The following is a 19,185-nucleotide window of genomic DNA, read 5'->3' on the forward strand; positions in this document are numbered from 1 at the left end:
TCTCACCAACTGTAGGAGCTGTCGTTTCCCTTTTGTATCTTCTTTTTCCCCTCCCACATTGCCAAATCAATCACTCGCATCTCTTCACCCTTCCCTTTCCCACCTTTACCTGCAACCAACTAAATCCCATGAGGTTATACTTGAAGCTGTGTCTGTACGCAATGTCTATATATCTCAAAGCAGTCATCTGTGGACAATTATGGCAGTCAGAGCCATGAGCATTTTTGGGGAGAAACGGAAGCATGTGTAGGGAATGACTACACAGTGCTGATTTTTTTTTTCCAGTGGTCCATTATGATACCTTCTACAAAGAGTTTCTGAGAGCGGAATGACAACACACTGCCTCCTAATGGGAAGTTATAAAATGTGAAAGTGGCAGTGTGCAAACGGTGCACTCCGAACAGCCTAACTAAAGAACACAAACTGCCTCACCTCTCCAACAAAGTTTAGTTTTAAGTGGCAATTACAATGAAATCCAAAAAAGAGATTCAAAATCTTTTTTTTTCCCCCAAATAAACTCCCCAAAACAACTAATTCTATTAGAAAGATGTTTCCATAACTGCACAGTTTTTAAGTATGTATATGTTAATAATTTCATAAGAGAAACTTCAAATCAAGCTACAGAATGTAAAAGGTTACCTGATGTAAGTACACTGCCTGTCTGGACTTCAGAATTGTAACCTTTGTGTGTGCTGTTTTATTTTGTGTAGGAGCAGGCTTTTGTTTTGTTTTGTTTTTTGGTTGGTGTTCTTCCTTTTAAACAGCAATTGGCTATGAGTCTGAGTAGCATGGAAGACAAACCGAGCATGTTCTTTCTTATCAGGGAAAAGCCTTGTTAATGATTAAGCAGATAGAAACACTTCTGAAAGAACCATATATGATGCAGACACCTCATAGTTGTTCATGATACAGGTAACGTACACAACTTCTGAAATTTTCTGAATATTAGTTTGAATGTATTGCTTTTATTTTATTTTAATATTTCAAATATATCCAACTATATTATTTTTAAAGAAACACATTCCATCGTTAGTGAAACGGGCACTGTTGTTTACCACAGCTCCATACAGGTACCACATGGAACCAACAACTGGAGCGCTCACCCTGCAACAACTTCTTCCCCCAGGCCACAAAACAGACAAACTATTACCTCCAGACAACAAAACAGGCGGCGAGATGGTTAAACACTTAGGAGGCCAAGAGGCCCCCGCTGCTCTGAGTGTGGGTGATGCCTGAGCACATCCCTGCCCCTCTGACTAACCATGCTGCCAGATCTCAGGCCTGATCCAAAACCCTACAGGCATCTTCCTATTGGCACCAATGGGCTGTGAATCAGCCTCCAGGGTTTGGCTGCAGGAGAAGAAATTCATCCAGTCCCAGTAGTCGTCAGCCAGGGTACAATACTGAATGGTTCCCAGTGAACCAAAGACTTTCCCAACCTCAGTTTTCCCCGCCGTACCCAGTGCTCCTGCCAACCACTTTGCCATCCCATAAGTAAAGCTTTCTGTAAATATGATAAAGAAAAAAACCACCTTGTTTTATACTCAACAATCCTGTAAGACATCTTCATTATCAGGTGTTTATGCTCTACACATATTCAGAATTTAGACTTATTAATACAAATTTGTGCTAATTACACAGAGCAATTGGTGAGTAAAGTAACCTGGAAAAGTAAGTGTAATTACATGTAAAAATATTGCATATTGTTAACGATATATATAAGTGCTTTTATTAAGCAGGGGTAATAAAGAATAGGGTAAGATGATTATTTTTGTTCATGGTCAAAGTAAGTATTTTTAATATATACATCACATTTACTCATTTTCAGTACACACACGCCATTGCAGCAAAGCAAAGTGGAAGTTATATCCCAGCTCTTTTGCTAAGTGTTGTAAAACAGCTGCTATATTCCTTCTCTTGCTGGCTTTAGCTGTGGGAAATATATTTAGATATTGCACACATGAAACAATTTTGTCCTTTTTAACCTGCCCTATGGTTTCTTATATGTACTGTCAGATCACTAGAGAATATTTTGTCATTTACTGATATGCAGAACTCTCAGTTTATGAGCCAATTATTCCCATCTAACTAAGTGCAGGTGGCATGAGCAGCTTTCTTCGGAGCTATTGTGAAGTTTACATATGGAATTGAGTGTCATGGTCTCGCTGAAGACAAACTGTAAAACTAAGCCAGAAATACTAGTAAAGCTCTATTCACTGTTATCTTGATACAAAGTGGAACCAATTAAAATAACAAAGTTATCTAAAACATGTTGATGACTTACAATAATTTCATACTAATGTTAGCATTCAAACAATTAGACTTCAGAATTAATCTGAAGTTTTTCTTATGCTAAACAATGCAGAAATATATATAAAACTATATATTTTGCTGTGTACATGTTTTATGTACATAAAATATATATATAAAATAGATATTTATGTAAATATAGATGCTTATAAAATAAGGTAAATAAATGAGGATCATTTCTACCTTTACTTGAAAAAAGTTATTCTAATAAAATAATCTTGTCAGTCCTTAATCACTGAAGATTTAAATGAATAATTTCTCATTTCCTAATAAGCCCAGACTGACTGATGAAATTTCAGAAAAAAAGTGGTTAAAATTCATCTTAGCTTTTCAATGCAAAATTGGATTCCACTTTATCAGAAAACTTTCAAATGCAATATTATTTTTCGTTACATATACAGCCTGCAACTTACCTAGGGCACTATTTATCATTCAGACAACTTAAGTACAACACAAAAAATCACCTTGAGACAAATGAGAAATTCTCTCTTGGGAAACCCAAAACTGTATTAATATGATAAGCAGTAGAGCTTCACTTTTCCTTCATTAACTCTAGCAGACATTTCTGATATAGCCAAGAAAGAAGTTTAAAAAAAAAAAAGCTTAAAAAAAATAAACCCAAAAACCCTCCAAGGTTCAAACATCCTTCTCGTCATATCAATCATTTTCAGCTCAACCAACTTTATTCATTGTTACAAAAGCATTAAAATCAAGATGGAAATCAGCTGAAAAATTCAATGCCCAGAGGGAACCCAATGCTTAGATAATCTAATCCATTTGGGAAATGAAAAGTTCATGTCAGGTATTTAGTAACCAAAGCAATTATCAGAAACTGACTATTGAAATTGGGCCGAGTAATATTTCATCAGGTTTCATCAATCCTGCTGGAACAAAGAAAATTGTGGGGACAAAAACCACTCGGTGTTGGTTATGTAGCTGAGATAAATAAAGATAAACTGAAAAAACATGCAATTATTGCAGTTATCTTTCTTTTAGTATTTCCTAAATATGTTGCTCAATATATACTAAAGATAATGTTTTCAAACCACTGAAATATGCATAGCAGAGTAGCCATTTCAATTTCTGTATCTGCAGTTCCATTATGTTATCCAAAGCTTTACATGCTTTGCGACTCCGTGTACTCTTGCTCTTCCCAGACTCCTCTTAAAAATAGGAGAAAGATCCACCCCTGAGTAAGCAAGATGTTTAACATCCTAGGATTAATAATAGTAAGACCCATTAGTTGAGCAACCTGTTGGAAACCAGTCTGCTTCACGTAATCAGGGGTTTCCGAAGCAGATGTGCACCCACAGCACCTACCAGTGTGCTAGAGATGTTTAAACAAGCACTTTCACTGAGGATCCTTTAAGTTAGGATTCTGGAAATAGTTAACATTTCACTGAAAGAAATTCTCAAAAAATTACTCAAAAAAATCTCAAAAAACCAACCATATTTTCAAGGAACCAACGCTAAGTTTTAAAATAAATTTCTACCTGTGAACATAAACTAGCATCCATGCAAATGTGGTTTATGCCTGCAGAATCTCTCATACCAGGCATTTCAGTTTGATGAAATATTTTATGTTCATAGTTTAAGGTGGCTTTATATTTAGTTTAAAATAAAACCCCTCATTGTCTTAAAAGATCATCAAGCAGGCATTGAACATACAGACATTATGCAAATGCTGGTTAACATAAAGGCCTGTATGTGTATATGGGTGAGTATTATACACATCTGCTTCAGAAATTTCCTGAGTCATACTTGAAAAACCAGAACAATTTCCACTCAAAAGAAAAATTCTTTGGTATACTAAGATCCCATCAGCAGAATGTGATTTTTCACAGGGAGCTGTATGCTGAGGACCAATGCTTACTCATTTAGCACCAACCAACCTCACATCTCTACCTAATTAAAGTGAAGAGGAAATTCAGTCAGAGAGAAGTCTACCATTGCTACCATGGCCCATAAACAATCTTATATCTCAGTACAGTGAAACATCTGAGGCACTGTTACAGCTTCCTTACCCAACTGATATGTAAGGTAATAGACAGGAGAATCAAGACAACTGCTTAGCAAACAGCATAACCAGTTTGCTACCAAGATCCAGGAAGAAATGCTAAATATAAACTGGTATTCATTTGGAATAGCTGCTGCTAATTGAACGATTAGTGTCCAAGATACTGGAAGTATCTTAGATGAATGCTAAAGCAAAATACAATGCGAAATGATAAAAGCCTCTCGTGAGAAAGAAATTAACAGCATGGCCTCTACTACTTGGTTTGTAAGACCAGTTTGTCTATGTAAACTATGTTTATGCTTAATATAAAAACATTGTACCAGTTTCGTCCCCGAGATGCACCTATTTAGCTATGCTCCTAATAAAACTTGTTCTTTTCCTGGGGTCACTAACATAAACAAGAATGACCTGTGTAATCCTCTGCCTTTGCACCTTTTCCTGGTTCCAAAGGATTCTAGTTCTCAAAGATTTTCCAGTGTTAACAACTCTGTAATAATTCATCTTCTAAAACAGTTAGGAAATACAGAATTTATCCTAAGGCAAATTCATTATATTATTGGTCTTCACATGACAAATGTTTGCAAAGAGTTTCTGTACAAAGCTGCGGTACTTCAGTGAGTCAGTATAGGTATTAGAACATCAAAACATTTTAGGCTAAACACTAGGTTACAGGATATTTCCAAGGAAAAAGATAAACACCTTCAATGTATCTAAAACCTTCTTGCAGGGTAATTCTTAGCCCATGATTCACAATTTCTCTGAAGAAAATACTGAAACATACCAACTAATTAAAAAACCAGTATCAAGATATTCATGACTTGCTAACAAGCATAGCAGGATGGACGGAAGTAATTTAACTCTGCCCTGCTGAGTCACTTTGGCTGTCCATCTACGCAGAATGAACCTAATTAGCTGGTATCAAAAATGCCACAGCTTGAGCAATGGGCAAAATGTATGAGGGAAATAAAATCAATCAGCATGAGACACCTCCATTTCCATTTACTAAATATTAAGTGCAGTACTTTGTCCCAAATTAACTAACAGCTAATGAAGGCCTTATTTAGCAGTATTATTCTCAAACTCAGAATGGAAGAAAGATTATTTCTGAGTACCCAAGCTTATCCATCCATTTCAAATTCTTCCAGAGTACACTATATCGCAGCATATTTCAACTTGCATTTGTAACAGAACATTCAACCACAAAACACTATATTAAAATAACATTAATGGTCTGTCTTTAACTCTTAAACAGATAAAAGTAGAGACAAAAATTCATGCTGACACTTTATTATGGTCATCTTCTGCTGTGCAACATACACCCGCTGCCTCCACCAGCTACAATAGCTTAGATTAAAAGAAGAGTACCTGTCCAGATTTGTAACCTTTACCCAAAATGCTCTTGCTGTACTGCATGTACACAAGCACCTAACACCTTAACATTTTCTGTAGGTGCCTGTCTGTCTTCAAGGAGCAGATCTGGATTTAAAGATGGATGCATAATTTTCTCTTTTTAGCTATATTAACGATCACTTTCACATGATAGCACAAGAGCTTGTAAAAATAAAGATACATTTTAGTTCATATATATATATAGTCTCATTGATTAATGCATTCATTCTATCAACATGAGCACGCTACTCGCAATAAGATGATCTATTTAGCATACATTTCATTTCACTCTCTTCTTCAGCTTTTACACAGTTTGTAGCTGACATTTCCACCTAGTCCACACAGCAGCATTTTGACCTTGCTTTTAGAGGCTCTTTAGCATAAAATAATCTTCGTGGTTAGAGCCTGTAACTTAGGCTGAATTATGGGTACTTTACAGTAAGGAAATAAAAAAGCATAGTCAAACGCTGACAGTACTTTTCCCACAAGTCCTCTGAAGAACAGCCAATTACCCTGCAATTGACACAAGTGACTGAAAAAAGCATCCTCATTTCTAGCATCTGTAGATTTATTTGCAAGTAGCTCATCAAAATTAAATGTATACTTATTACAGACACAAAGGCATGTTTAAATCACATTAAAGGGATAATTTTATGATACTTGTAATTATTTTCAAAAAAATGATTTTTCTATGCTGTTTGTAGTAATCCTTTGCAATCTTTAAACTTAAATCTGCTTCTTTACTAAACTGTTTTCTTGCAGTGTATGTGAATACTGGTTTGCTGTAATAGGATTGCTCACGAGCATCAGGCTTCTGGCATTGATCTTTTTAACAGAAAAAGGAACACTGAAACATTTGCTCCTGGGGATGAAAAAATACACAGAAAGGACTGTTTGGCGTTTTAGGAAAAATTTACAAAAAAAGAAACAGATCAAAATTGTGACTAAATCAAAGATGGTTGCATTCCTTTTGCAGTCATGACAAACTGTCAAACATTATTGACATGACAGAGTTTTATCTAATAATAAATCATTAAGGTGTGGTATTATGTACCAAACGTTTCTGGCAGAGGAGGAAAAAAGGAAGATAAAAGGCAATGTGAAGGGAATAATGGTAGCACTCATGACTGTGTGATTTTAAGCTTTACTTAGAAGTTTATTCACAATGCTTGTCACTAGTTTATCTGAGTCTTTCATATATATGTATTTGTGGACACAGGCACATCGTTTTCCTCCTTTTCCCTACAAATGTCAGAAACCTTTTATTTCTCTAAATAAAAATATGAATTGACAAATACAGAAATTTGTGGCAGAAAACACCCTGGATAACACAATTTCCATGAGTCGTGCTCCTCTAATCTGTATTATTACTTCAATTATGAGGGTATTATACTTCTTTTTAGACAGAATGTACCTTACTCTCAAACAAATGAAACTGCATTAGGGACTGAAAGCATAATATACTTTTAAAAGGCATGTAACTGATAAAGAAAAAAATAAAATCAAGAATTAACATTTAAGTTAAAAAACTAAGTTAAAATATGAAATAGCCTGCTCTATCCTTCAAAAAGAAAATTTAAAAGTCAGGAAACAAACAATTTAGTGAAGGACTGTATTTAAATATTCTCCAACAGTCTTGTAAAACATTCCAATTTCTTTTTTTTAAACTTGGCTGTACTCTTCCTCAGTAGCAACACACAGATCACAGGTATCTGTTATATTCACCACAATTAGAGTTTTTTAAAGCTCATTTCTAACCAAATGATAGCAAATTTCAAGATTTAACATTCAAGCCAAAAACCAACCCTGCGCCTGGGTTTTCTGCTTTTATAACAGCAGCAACTCCTCAGTGCTTACCATAATCCTCATCTTCTAGTTCTCATCCTACTCATCTTCCAGAGAGTTGACCCCTCTTTCTCATTAAGGATACCTTTCATAAGGCCACACACATCAAAATTGTCCTGAGCACCAATTCAGACTACATTACATTCTAAACCCTTAAAGTAAGCTTTATCTTATATTTCCCAGAAAGTGGTTAATTTGCAGTGATCCATTATAGCGAGCCGCTTCAAAGCTCCCAATTCAAAAGTCTCTGTGTTTGAAAATCTGGACGTGAACTTTTCCAAGAGTCCGTTAAAGTAGGGAACAGAAGAAAATACTGTTTTCACAGTTCCTGTGCCCAGGAATGAGAAGGTTCTAGTCCTCGTGCAATAGGCTTATTTTTGAATATTTTTCTGTCCTCATGTATTTATTTACTTATGTATTTATTTTTTTTGTTTCCATCGTACAAGAAAAATAATGGGATGATGTTTCATGGTTAACTACAGAATAATTGTAATCAAGCTTCCAAGCTGTGACACGGCTAAAGTAACTCCTGATTGTTGTGGTTTTCTATATATAAACCATCTGAATTTAATTCTGATCTATTCTTTGTGAATAAATGGCATCTCCCTCACTTGCAAAACAAGACCTGTGAAACATGGAGAAGCAGCCGCAGTATGAAGGGCATGTTTCGCATGATGTAATGTAGCCACTGGGGCTAGCGCAGAAGATTTTCTCCTGCCACAACAGATTGTCAAATTATCACATTGGGGTAATGATTTCACATTTAACTAAACATTTCCGCAATGCTATCCCCACAGACATTTGCTGCAAGGGCAGTGACTTCAACTGAGGGGAAAAAGCACGCTGAGGAAAAAGTTGTAAATTATTGACTCGTGCAGAGTTAAAGCTTTGTGGAGAATGAGAACAAATGACACAGGGGTCCACCCTAAAAGTGAGCGCTGGGTGACATGCAACGGTGCAAGATCTTATGGGGGAAATGGAAAAGTGTCATCACTAGTGTTACTCCCTGTTTGAACCACAGAGGAATTACAATGCTACTTAGCAGCCCATCTTAATCGAAGTTGAAAAGATAAATACTAACTCTACAAATCTGGTCTAATTCCTCACCCAAAGACTGATTACTTAAGATCTATGCAGAAAGGGTAAATTTAATCTAAGTTGTAGCAGGTAGATAAATTACAGAGGCCCACATAAAATTGACCTTCAGCTACCACTTTCTGATAACAGAGAGGAGTTTCTCACCTTTTCTTTTATCAGATCTGTCTCAAAAGTTCCTGCAGCAAAATTTCCCTATATTTAGAAACCAATCAGTGCCAGCAGCTGCAAGATTTGCCCTCCAAGCAATCAAGGGTAGGAAATACATAAGTCAAGAAATCCAGTGAGGCAGAAATTTGTGATCAGGCTTTAGAGGAAGCTCTTAGGAATCTAGATTCACCTAGAAATTAAGAGGCAAATCCTTGACTCTTGCAAAGCACAACACTTTGAGGGACAGTTCTGAGGTTGGGACTTTTCAGGCTAAATTTCAGAACAACAGTTTGGACGAGTGGCACGAACCAACCAGGACTGTCAAAAACTGCTAAGCAGATAAAAAAGTATGTGATCACTAGGAACTGCAGAAACAATTCAGTACAGCAGGGCATAGGGGAAACATGAAGCTGTTCTGAAGCACTGTATCGCAGTCTTAAAGTATATCCATTTGGATACAAGGTGGTTGATTCAGCAGTGGATATACAGTGTTTGATCACAGTATCTCCAAACACTTTGTACTTTGAAGACTCCAGAACCTGAGTTTTACCATGCACGCGATGCAGACAGGGATGTTACTAAAAGAAGATGAAGTAGGTTTTTTCCCAGCATGATTACATCATCTCATGTTCTTCCTCAGACTGAAACATGGTACAATGGGAAATATTTCCTCACAAAACAGAAGTTATGGTATTGCCACCGGAATTCAGAATTACCCATTTCATCTTAGGCAAAACTATTGGATTTCAGAATTGCACTCAGGCCAGAGAAAGGGTAAGACATAATAAGCAGGGTACATCATAGCAGCCAAGTTAAAGATTGAATACATGTTACAGACACTTTCTTATCAGCACAAAGGCACGTATTTATCTTGTTTTTTTTTTCAGTGACAGAACAATATAAACTAAGGGCATGCCTAACTCTCGCTCTTTTCATGGCACTAAGGACTTCAGATTCACCAGTAGCAAGATTCAACAAACAGCCTCAAACAGACGCAATTTGCAGTCACCTATATGCTGCATTTGCACTAAGAAAACTCTTAAGAAGTAACAAACCTTTCTCAAGATAGATGCAGTCATGTTAGTGTTAAAATTTATGTTCTGGTTTATTGGAAATACAATTCTCAGTTCTCCTGTTAAACACAAGTAGAAATAAAGGTAAAAAACATCTTCTAATGTATTTCAGAAGAAAACTGCCTTTGAACTCCTAAATGATTTAGAAAGTACGTTTCAAGACAGAAAGGTGTTACCAAAGAAAAGAGTATGCTACAAAGTTACACAAACTCTATTTGAAATACTGTCTTACAAGACTGCTGTTCTGCTAAATTAGATATAGCATTTTGCACAGATTATTTAAAGATGCAACAAATATTTAGTAACTGCAACCTGCGACATACTATTGCCTTTTTGCAAATTCTAAGATTTTTAATTTCCTATCTTTTACAAAATAGGGCATTATACAACCGTTTTATTTGCAAATTGCTTTAAGGAAGCTCTAATCACAAAAAGCAGGCTAATTCACTTGCCTTCTGCAAAACTAGTATGAAACTATGCTTATATAATACATACACTAATACGAAACTATGCTTGCTTCTCATCCATTACCACTTAGCTTCCAATCACTATTTTGATATCAGCAAGCTATATCTGGTTTAGACAGAATAAAATCCAAAAAACCCTAAGAAGAACTAATCACTGTTCATTCTCACTTAGAGAATTAGAAATTATAAAAGTTGCTTTGTATTGGTTTTGTGTTACACTGAATTTAAGTTTCCATATCGTTGTCAGAAATGCAGAACTCTTCCAGTCAGAAATATCCACCCAAAAATTAACAACAATTTTTCAATAGAAACACCTAATAAATCTGCTCTCACAGCTTCTCTCATGCAAATTTCAGACTAGGAACTAGAAAGATCAAACTTCTCTAGAAACTGTAAATAGTTATATTTCACCAAAGCTTTTTTAATACCGCTGGACACATAAGCAAAGTTCCCTCAAGGACACATAAGCAAAGTTGTCTCATCAATAAGGGGTAGGGGGCTAACAAAACAAAACAAAAAAAAAAAAGAAAAAAAAAAGGAAAAAAAAAAAACAGGGAAAAAACCCAGAAAACCAGAACGGGGGAAAAAAAAAAAAAAAAGAAAAAAAAAAACAACAGAAAACAAACGGAAAATAAAAAGAAAAAACACAGAAAGAAGGCATAATTTCCTACTTTAAAAAATTAATTAAGGTCATAACTGCCAAGAGCCTGAAAATATGTAACTCTGTAATCAAGTCTTTAAAAAGTTTTAATATCTCTCATAGTATCTCACCTACAGCCAAAGAAAATGGAAATCTTCAGCTCATCAACAAATCCCCACAATGAGTTATTGTGGACAACTGATGAAGCTTATTTTTATTTGATTTAATTAAAACAAAAGGCAACTATGATCATAGCCAACTTCTACCCTTACAAAAAAACCCCACTTTTTTACAATTCTATTGCTGTAGTCATATCGCAGTTCCTGTTTACATCTTGCAATAAAAATATGTCCTATTCTTAAAACATATGATAGGTGCTAAAGTAATATGGTATTCATTAGTTCCTCCAACTTCAGTAACGTATCTTTCCATAAGAAGCATAAGACTGACTACCTCTGATATTTTGGAGATAAAATCTTGAATCTTGTGCAATAACTTCAAAACCACAGCTCAGTATGGAATTGCACTTTTACAGGAAGGAGCCAGAACATTCTGTGATTCTTCTTTTTTGACATGTTAATTGTTCTTCCATACACAAGGAGAACAAAAGCAGCAGCATGCCATATTTATTCAATGAAAGTTGAGCCACAGGGGTTATGGTACATTCTTTCCCCAACATCAGCCAAATTATCTCAGTGCCCAACTTTTAAGAGGCTGCAATAATACTCCATCATTTGAGAATGCTGGTAGGCTTATGCATCATTTTAACAGCATGAAGGCAGATTGAGATCATCTCCCTGTTACAGGAACCTGGAGACAAGCGGCAGCCCTGGTGAATCATTTTCATACATTCTTACTCTTAACAATAACCTTAAAGAGACACTACCATACTTAAAGAGACACCACCATACTAGTCAATCTTCATTCAGCATATACAGTAACTTTTTTTAGGATTGAAAATAAGTTTATGTTCTGTCTACAATAATACCTGCTATTTTCGTTTTTTATATATATATTTGGAAGGCTCCATAATAAGGTCATTCTGTCTACCGAGACAACCCAAGTTCCCTGAAATCAGTTTTGGGAAAAAAAAAAGTAGAAATAATCTTTGTAGGTATAAGAAAATGCATGATACACAAATATTAACTTGAGCACATTTGACTGTAATGCTCCAGAAAGAATAAAGAAAATTCTCTTGAACATTTCTATGTGAAGTTATTACTAACAAAATTAGGGGACTACACATACAAAGTGTATGTGTATACAAAGTAACTATGCGTGCAAACCTTCACATACACACAGATATCTCTTTAATAAAATGAGAGAATCTCAGACACAGAGTGGTGACTGATGAAATAAAGGTGATAAATTAATTTAATTCTTAAGGAGAAAGCTCATGGCCCTTATAAAATCAGTTTATTTGAATACAAGATGTTAGCCTATGTTCTTCCCAGAAACCTAATCCTTTAAAGAAGGTTTTTTTTTTTTTTAAAGTAATTTTAATTATAAAGAATGGACCAAACCTTCCCTTCCAAAGAAAAAAATATACATTTAAACGTGAAGGCATTGAAATTCAGTTGAAGTTTTGTCTTCATATTTGTAGGAAATTTGGCTACTTGTGGATATTTGTAGGGAAATACCTCAATTTTATTTTATTTTATTAAAATACACCACCAAAAGAGCTGCCAATTTTTAATGGGTAAGTAATACTTACACTTCTCCTTCCAATGTCACAACAGCACATATAACTGTATTTCTAATTATGCCACAGAGGTTATTCCTTCACTGTTCCTTGCATTAAAAAAAAAAAAAAAATACAATGCATATCTCATTAAAGTACTTGGAGAGGGTAAGGTGGTCTATCCAAACAGCAGTGTAGGGAAGAATACTATCCCCAGTTTTAAAATCTAACATGTTTTCCCAGAACATGAGCAATCAACACTACCTTAACTTACGTCCTCTTTGAATTCACACAGGAAAGGATGGAAGGTTGGAAAGAGAAAATGTACCATTTGAATACAGCAACTGCTTGAGTCAAGAAAAAAGGATAAGGACGCCCCTGAGTGAGTGATGTTTTAGAAAACGGGTATCTCCTAGTTATCAGTGCTTTAAAAATAATGTTCATTTTCTTTGGATATGCAACATTGCTCTGTAAGCTCTGATAAGCATAGCAGCCTATGCCATGCATGGCTGTAGATTTCAAAAGACAGCTGTCTAGTGCAAGTTTGGCAAGTGGGGGAATGGCAGAGAGAGCAGGATCAGCTGGCTGAGCCAGAGAGAGCGCCACACCCCAGGAACCAGACGAAGCGGAGCGGCATTCGTATTGCAGGGTGTCTGAGCTTGGGACACCAATGGCCCAGAGAGACAAGTGAGAACGGCAAGTTGGTTTCAGGTAGTGCCTCAGGGAAAAGCAAATAAGAGAGAGAGTCATCAAGGAATTCAGAGACTAAATCTCCAATAACATTTTGATTTTTTGATAGAGCTTCGTATTTAAAAAGTACAGATTCATTCAGGCCATTCTGAAATCTACTGTCGTATGTTAAAGACTTATTTTTTCACCCAAATTAGAGTTCTGCCTCAATACAGAAACTGAGGCACAAAGGTATCACCCGACCCAGAGTACAGGATGCCACTGATACACAATGTTGAGTAAACTTCAATGACTTTGGCCCCTCTTGCCACCCAGACATTCCCAGGCTGTAGCTGGGGATGTGTTTTATATTATATATTGTGTTTTATTACAGTAAACAACAGTAGTGGCACTCAGAGAGTGAGATTACAGCAGGTAGCTCACTACCAACAATATTCTGTTTACAGGCAAGCGACAGTCTCTCAAGAGTCTTCAAGATTGGAAGAGATACAACAAAAGGTTCATTAATAAAAACACCCAGCAGAAGAACCTATATACTGACTGACTTTGGACTCAAGCTAAATGCCAGGCTAAGTACCTTTTGCTTTCTCTCAGGATAACAGAGATGCTCTTTGGTTCTTGAGTCATGAGGTAAAAGAAGCTTCAAAAGTCATGTTCAAACAACCACAGACATTCAGAGCAACTGCCCCAGGTAAATTTTTAATGCTAGCAGGAGCCACTGTTTCCAGGGAGGAAGCATGTCACTATATGAGAATGACTACCACCGGAAGAAAGGACCACTTTAAAGGGATGTCAGTATGCTCTTCAGATTGTGACAGACAGTAGCGTTAAAGGCTTGGCAGGATGCGCCTGAGGGTTTCTACTTGATCTTTCTTTTAAAGAAGTGCCAACAAGCTCAGAATCATGGAAGGAAGCAGGCATTACAAAATACATACCCTTATCAGAATTCTTCTCCAAATCTAGGAACAAATATAGTTGGAAGAGTTTCAGAAAAGGTAGGTTAATTTATGGTGTGACAAGCAGTGTAGCAGTATACATAATCAAAAGGAAAACAGTCAAGTCCCTAGAGGGCCATATGGTCAGTGAAGACTTTGTGCTTCCCTGGCTGTGATATAACATTCTGGTTTTTGTGCTGTGCATATGCTTCTCCTGAAAAACAGCAGAGCAGATTATCTGTTCTGCTTTCAGAGAACAGAGTTAGAAATCTGGCACTCATGGGTTGCTGGCAGTCCATGACCATGCATGTCCAGCATTGGAAACTGGGAAACTAATGTCTGTAAGATACAAGAATGTTTCCAGCAAAAAACAGAAGTATTACTCCAAATGCAGGACTTCATGTCATTTTGCTTAGTAATTCACATAGTCATTTTGCATGTGTAAATGGCGCAAATGCCTGATGAGAAGGGTGAGGGTGAATTCTTTTATATGCAGCTCAAAGAGAGAAGCTATTTTATTTCATGTAGTCTTCTTTACCTTCTTCTTGAACCTTTTGTGGGCAAGCGCATTTGTCTCAACATGTTTTTAAAATAAGTTCAGCAAGATGCATGGATTAGCCAGTTTGTAAAATTTAACAGAAATGATGATTTTGCTCACTTAACTCACTAATGAGTTTCTAGTCAATAGCAAGAGAGTCAGCTTTTCAGACAGTTTTTAGTTTCAATGTCATCACTACTTGACTGTTGCATCATGAGGATTTCTGTTTGCCTTCCTAAGTAGAGATGGTCAAAAATCAGATTCTGTTGGTCAGACCCTTAAAAAAAATCAGCAGCTACAACTTGATTCAGGCCTTTTACCTAGATGCTTCTTCCTTCATTTAACCATTCTTTCCATTTGACCATGCACTTAGTGCCTTCTTTGTCGCAGAACTTCATCTAGGAGAAATCAATAGTGAGGATACATGAACACTTGCTAATTCAAACTCACAAAATAAGAGAAAGAAGACAGAAGTCAATTATACCTTTATCAATGGTGTTAAGACATACTGTAGCAGCTCAGCAAGGCAAATGTGTTTTGGAACAGTGCATACCGCTGATTTTATCTTTATAAAGATACAAGGAGCCAGGAATCACTTGATATTGTTACTCCTTAATTGGGAGAAGACAATCTAAGGACTATTTAAAGGCCAATTCTGACCTAGTTTAAAAAAAATTTTGTATAAAAGATAGAGGTTCATGTGGCCAAACATACGCTTTGTTTGCTTGATGAAATGGCTCTATACAAATTAATCTAGTCATATCAAAGCAAAATCATAAACACAATTATATATTCAGAAGAATTGTTCTGTATGCCAACAGTATGGTAGTTAAACAACAGTATTGAACAATACATTCATTTACAGTTGTTTGGGTATCCACTAATGAAGTAAAAGATCCATTATGTGGCTGGATTCAACTGCAGGTACTGACTGAATACTGCCTCTTGAACATGTCATACTTAGTGACATCTAACATCTAATTGCAAAAGGCTGAGAAGAATCAATTACATCTATGCCCAGGGCTCAGTAAGAAGTGATGCTAGGCAGACTGGGCAAGCTTGATACAGGGAAAAATACCAACCCATGGGAGCAACCACCCATCAACATAGGGTTTGGTGAACAGCAAAGCACAGACTTCTTTAGCCACAATTTCCCTCCTCCCTTCCTTCTATTCAACTTGGACTGCGTGATTTGGCATGGCCCGAGACATGGATCGGACATGGATATGGCTGAAATGTCAAACTCATAACTGGAATATCATTTATACCCCAAAATACATTTTTAAAAAAATTGTGACCTGCTTTTATACATGTAAATTCCTTGATGTATATAGCTTCCTTTAAACTGCTGTTGGCCATTTGGCCTAGAACCCTACGCTAGGGCCAAGCAAATCCTGCTGTGAATACAGAATTGATATTTACAGCCTTTGTTCTCTGCCTGCTTAGCCCTAGCGAGAAAGATTAGGAAAAATAAGGAAGCATTAAATGTCTTGACTCAAAAAAAACCCCAACAACCCAAACCCAAAATATTTAACTTTAAAACTGATATACACCATTTAAGATTATTTCCTTTGTTGTAGCACATGAGGAATGAACCACTACCAACATTACACATAAAATGAATGTCCCTCTCAACACCATGGCAGGGAGCCTTATCCAAGCTATACTGCTGAAGAAAGTCCATAATTACATATAATAGAAGTGTAAGAAGCTCATGAATAGAAAATCAAGTTAGTTTCAGTTTTACTAAAATATATGTACTGTTCGTACTTCAGCCAATGAAAGACTCCGATGTAGATGCCTCAATGCAAGGTTTTTCAATTGCCATTATCAGTGTAGGGAAAGGAATCCTTTGCCAACAATGTCCGTTCTCAAGTTCTCACAAAATAAATTAGCTCCATTTGGTTCCTTTAACTACGACAGTGACTGTGTCCATTGAAGTTGAGGCACTATTCTTTCTCAATTTGTTTTCATTATTATTTACGCATACAGCACCAGCCCATTGAAAATCTCATATCCTTTTGTTGCAATTGTAATTACTGCCAGTCTTTATAATCAAACTCTGTTCAGCATACAAACAACAGTTAACTCATGAACAGAGTAACATCCTGCTGAAAACAAACTTAAGGCCATGTTTCAGGGTTTTGCAGAATACAGGATCTCCACCAGGTTTAAAGCACCTCCTTGAATATTTTGTTATATTCAGGCTACAGCTATAGCAAAGGCCACGGTGTTTTATATATTATTGAAATATGAGAGCCAAAGATAATTACAAATGAAAGAATCATTTATTTTATATTCTTTCTCATCTCTGTGCACTTGGCAACTGGTGGTAAAAACACAGGCCTGGAAGGGGCAACAGTCAAACTACCATAAACCTGTTAGGAACCCTGCTAAAAAGCTTACAAATGTCAAAGAGATTGTTTGTCTTTAAAAAAAACACCACACCCAAACACAGAAATCAAACAAAGCACATAAAAATGCAATGTGTTGTTTAAAGACTATACCATAAAAATTGGTGCAGTCTAATTTTGGGGTGGTGTTTTGTTTTGTTTTGTTTTTAAACTAAATTGTAAGTGTCCCTTGACAGAATGACTTAATGACATTTTGATTTTGGTAATTTGTTCAATTCAGCTTGATTACAAGTCTGCTACTTTGACATTATCTACTTAGAAGGTACTGAACTAGTATTCAAATGTTTGACATTAGAGTGGCAAATCACTTGACTGACAGACCTTGACCAAAAATATGATTAAATCATTATATAGCTAGGTATTCCTATAAAAACAATCATGTAAGGTATCATTACTGGTCAAGAGAGTTATCAGCTCTGTGAGTCTCACCTATATTCACAGATGTGCGCTATTCAGTGAGGCAGAAGAGTGCTCTGTAACAGCTGCAGATTGCATTCATCTTTCATATAAAAAGAGCAACTATACAAACAATGAAACTTTTGCTGAGTAAGTAAGGAGGACTAAATCAATACAATGACTAAACACCTATTTTAGACACCAGACTGAAATAAAGCATGCAAGTTAAGGAATATATACAATCAAAGACAATCTCTTACATGAGATCTGTAAGGAAAAAGCACTGGCATAACAGATGCTGACGAAGTCCATGACTCTCTCTCACTGTGCCAAAGTCTTGCTGTAACAAGCCAACAGCATAAAAAGAATCTCAAGAAAAACAGTAACTTTAGCTTGGGTTTTTCTCATCTTTTATCTTCTGACATTATATTTCAAATGTTAAAATTTCTATCAAAAAACATAGTTTTAACGAGAGAGCTACATTACAACTGAATTCTCTGCAATATAGGAGATACAGATAAATTACAGTGTAGTTTGATTTCTGTCTTTGAAACTTATGCACACTCATGCAGGCGCCTTTTTTGTTCGTTTTATCATTTTTTTCTTAAAGGAAATCATTAAGAGAAACAGACCATTAAGCACAAATGGTACTGAACACTTTTATAATCACAGATTTTCCTATGATGATAATCACATTAGACTTGATTCTTCTTCTCCAGTTAAGAAAAATCAGGCATGTCCTTTGAGAGGGAAACATTATAAACGCTCCAACTACAAGGGAAAAAAGAAAAAGGGGAAAAAAAAAATAATAAAAGCCAGCGAGATCTTGTAATCCTGGAAAACAGGCGTCATTCCAGGGTTCCTGTGGATAAGGGAGCCTTTCTACTACAGCATCACCCAAAAGAAATACACACTGCACGTATAGAATGTAGCACAGTCTCAATACTCTTTTTTTTTTAACCTGTTGGTACACATACTTCCAATGCCTCAGACTTGCTCTTCGTCTGCAAGTCTCTTCCTGCAGGTTCCGAACTGGCTGTGCATGCCTGCAGGCTACAGGATGTTGACCTTGGGCAATCATGACCTCAGACACAGTGTGCCACATGTCTGAAACCTCTGCCATAGAAAAGATGCCTTAAAGGATCCACCCAAACAAAATCCATATGAAGAAAAAGAGAACGCCCAGGAAAGTTCTGATAAATTTTCCATTTTCCAGCAATGGGCAAAATAATGCCAGTCTTCCCACAAGCTTATAGGATCATCGGTCCTATAGCCTGGCAGAATTTATCTACCTCTAGGATATTCACTCTTTTTGTCAAATTTGGAAGAAGTCAGTCTAAAGTTTAAAAGTGAGTGAGGACAGGAAGGGAGCGGCAGAAGCAGGGAAAACAGGGATAGACTGACAGCATAATCACATTAAGACCCAAGGATAAACATCCTTAATTAAATAAACACCCCTCACCCTCTGCTGTCAAAAGCTCTGCAGCTACAAGGTTGAGCAAAAGGAATATAAAATTTTCCTAGTGAGTAGATAGTAAATTCATG

The sequence above is a fragment of the Calonectris borealis genome, chromosome 15 (assembly GCF_964195595.1).
Source record: "Calonectris borealis chromosome 15, bCalBor7.hap1.2, whole genome shotgun sequence".
In the NCBI taxonomy this organism is placed as follows: Eukaryota; Metazoa; Chordata; class Aves; order Procellariiformes; family Procellariidae; genus Calonectris; species Calonectris borealis.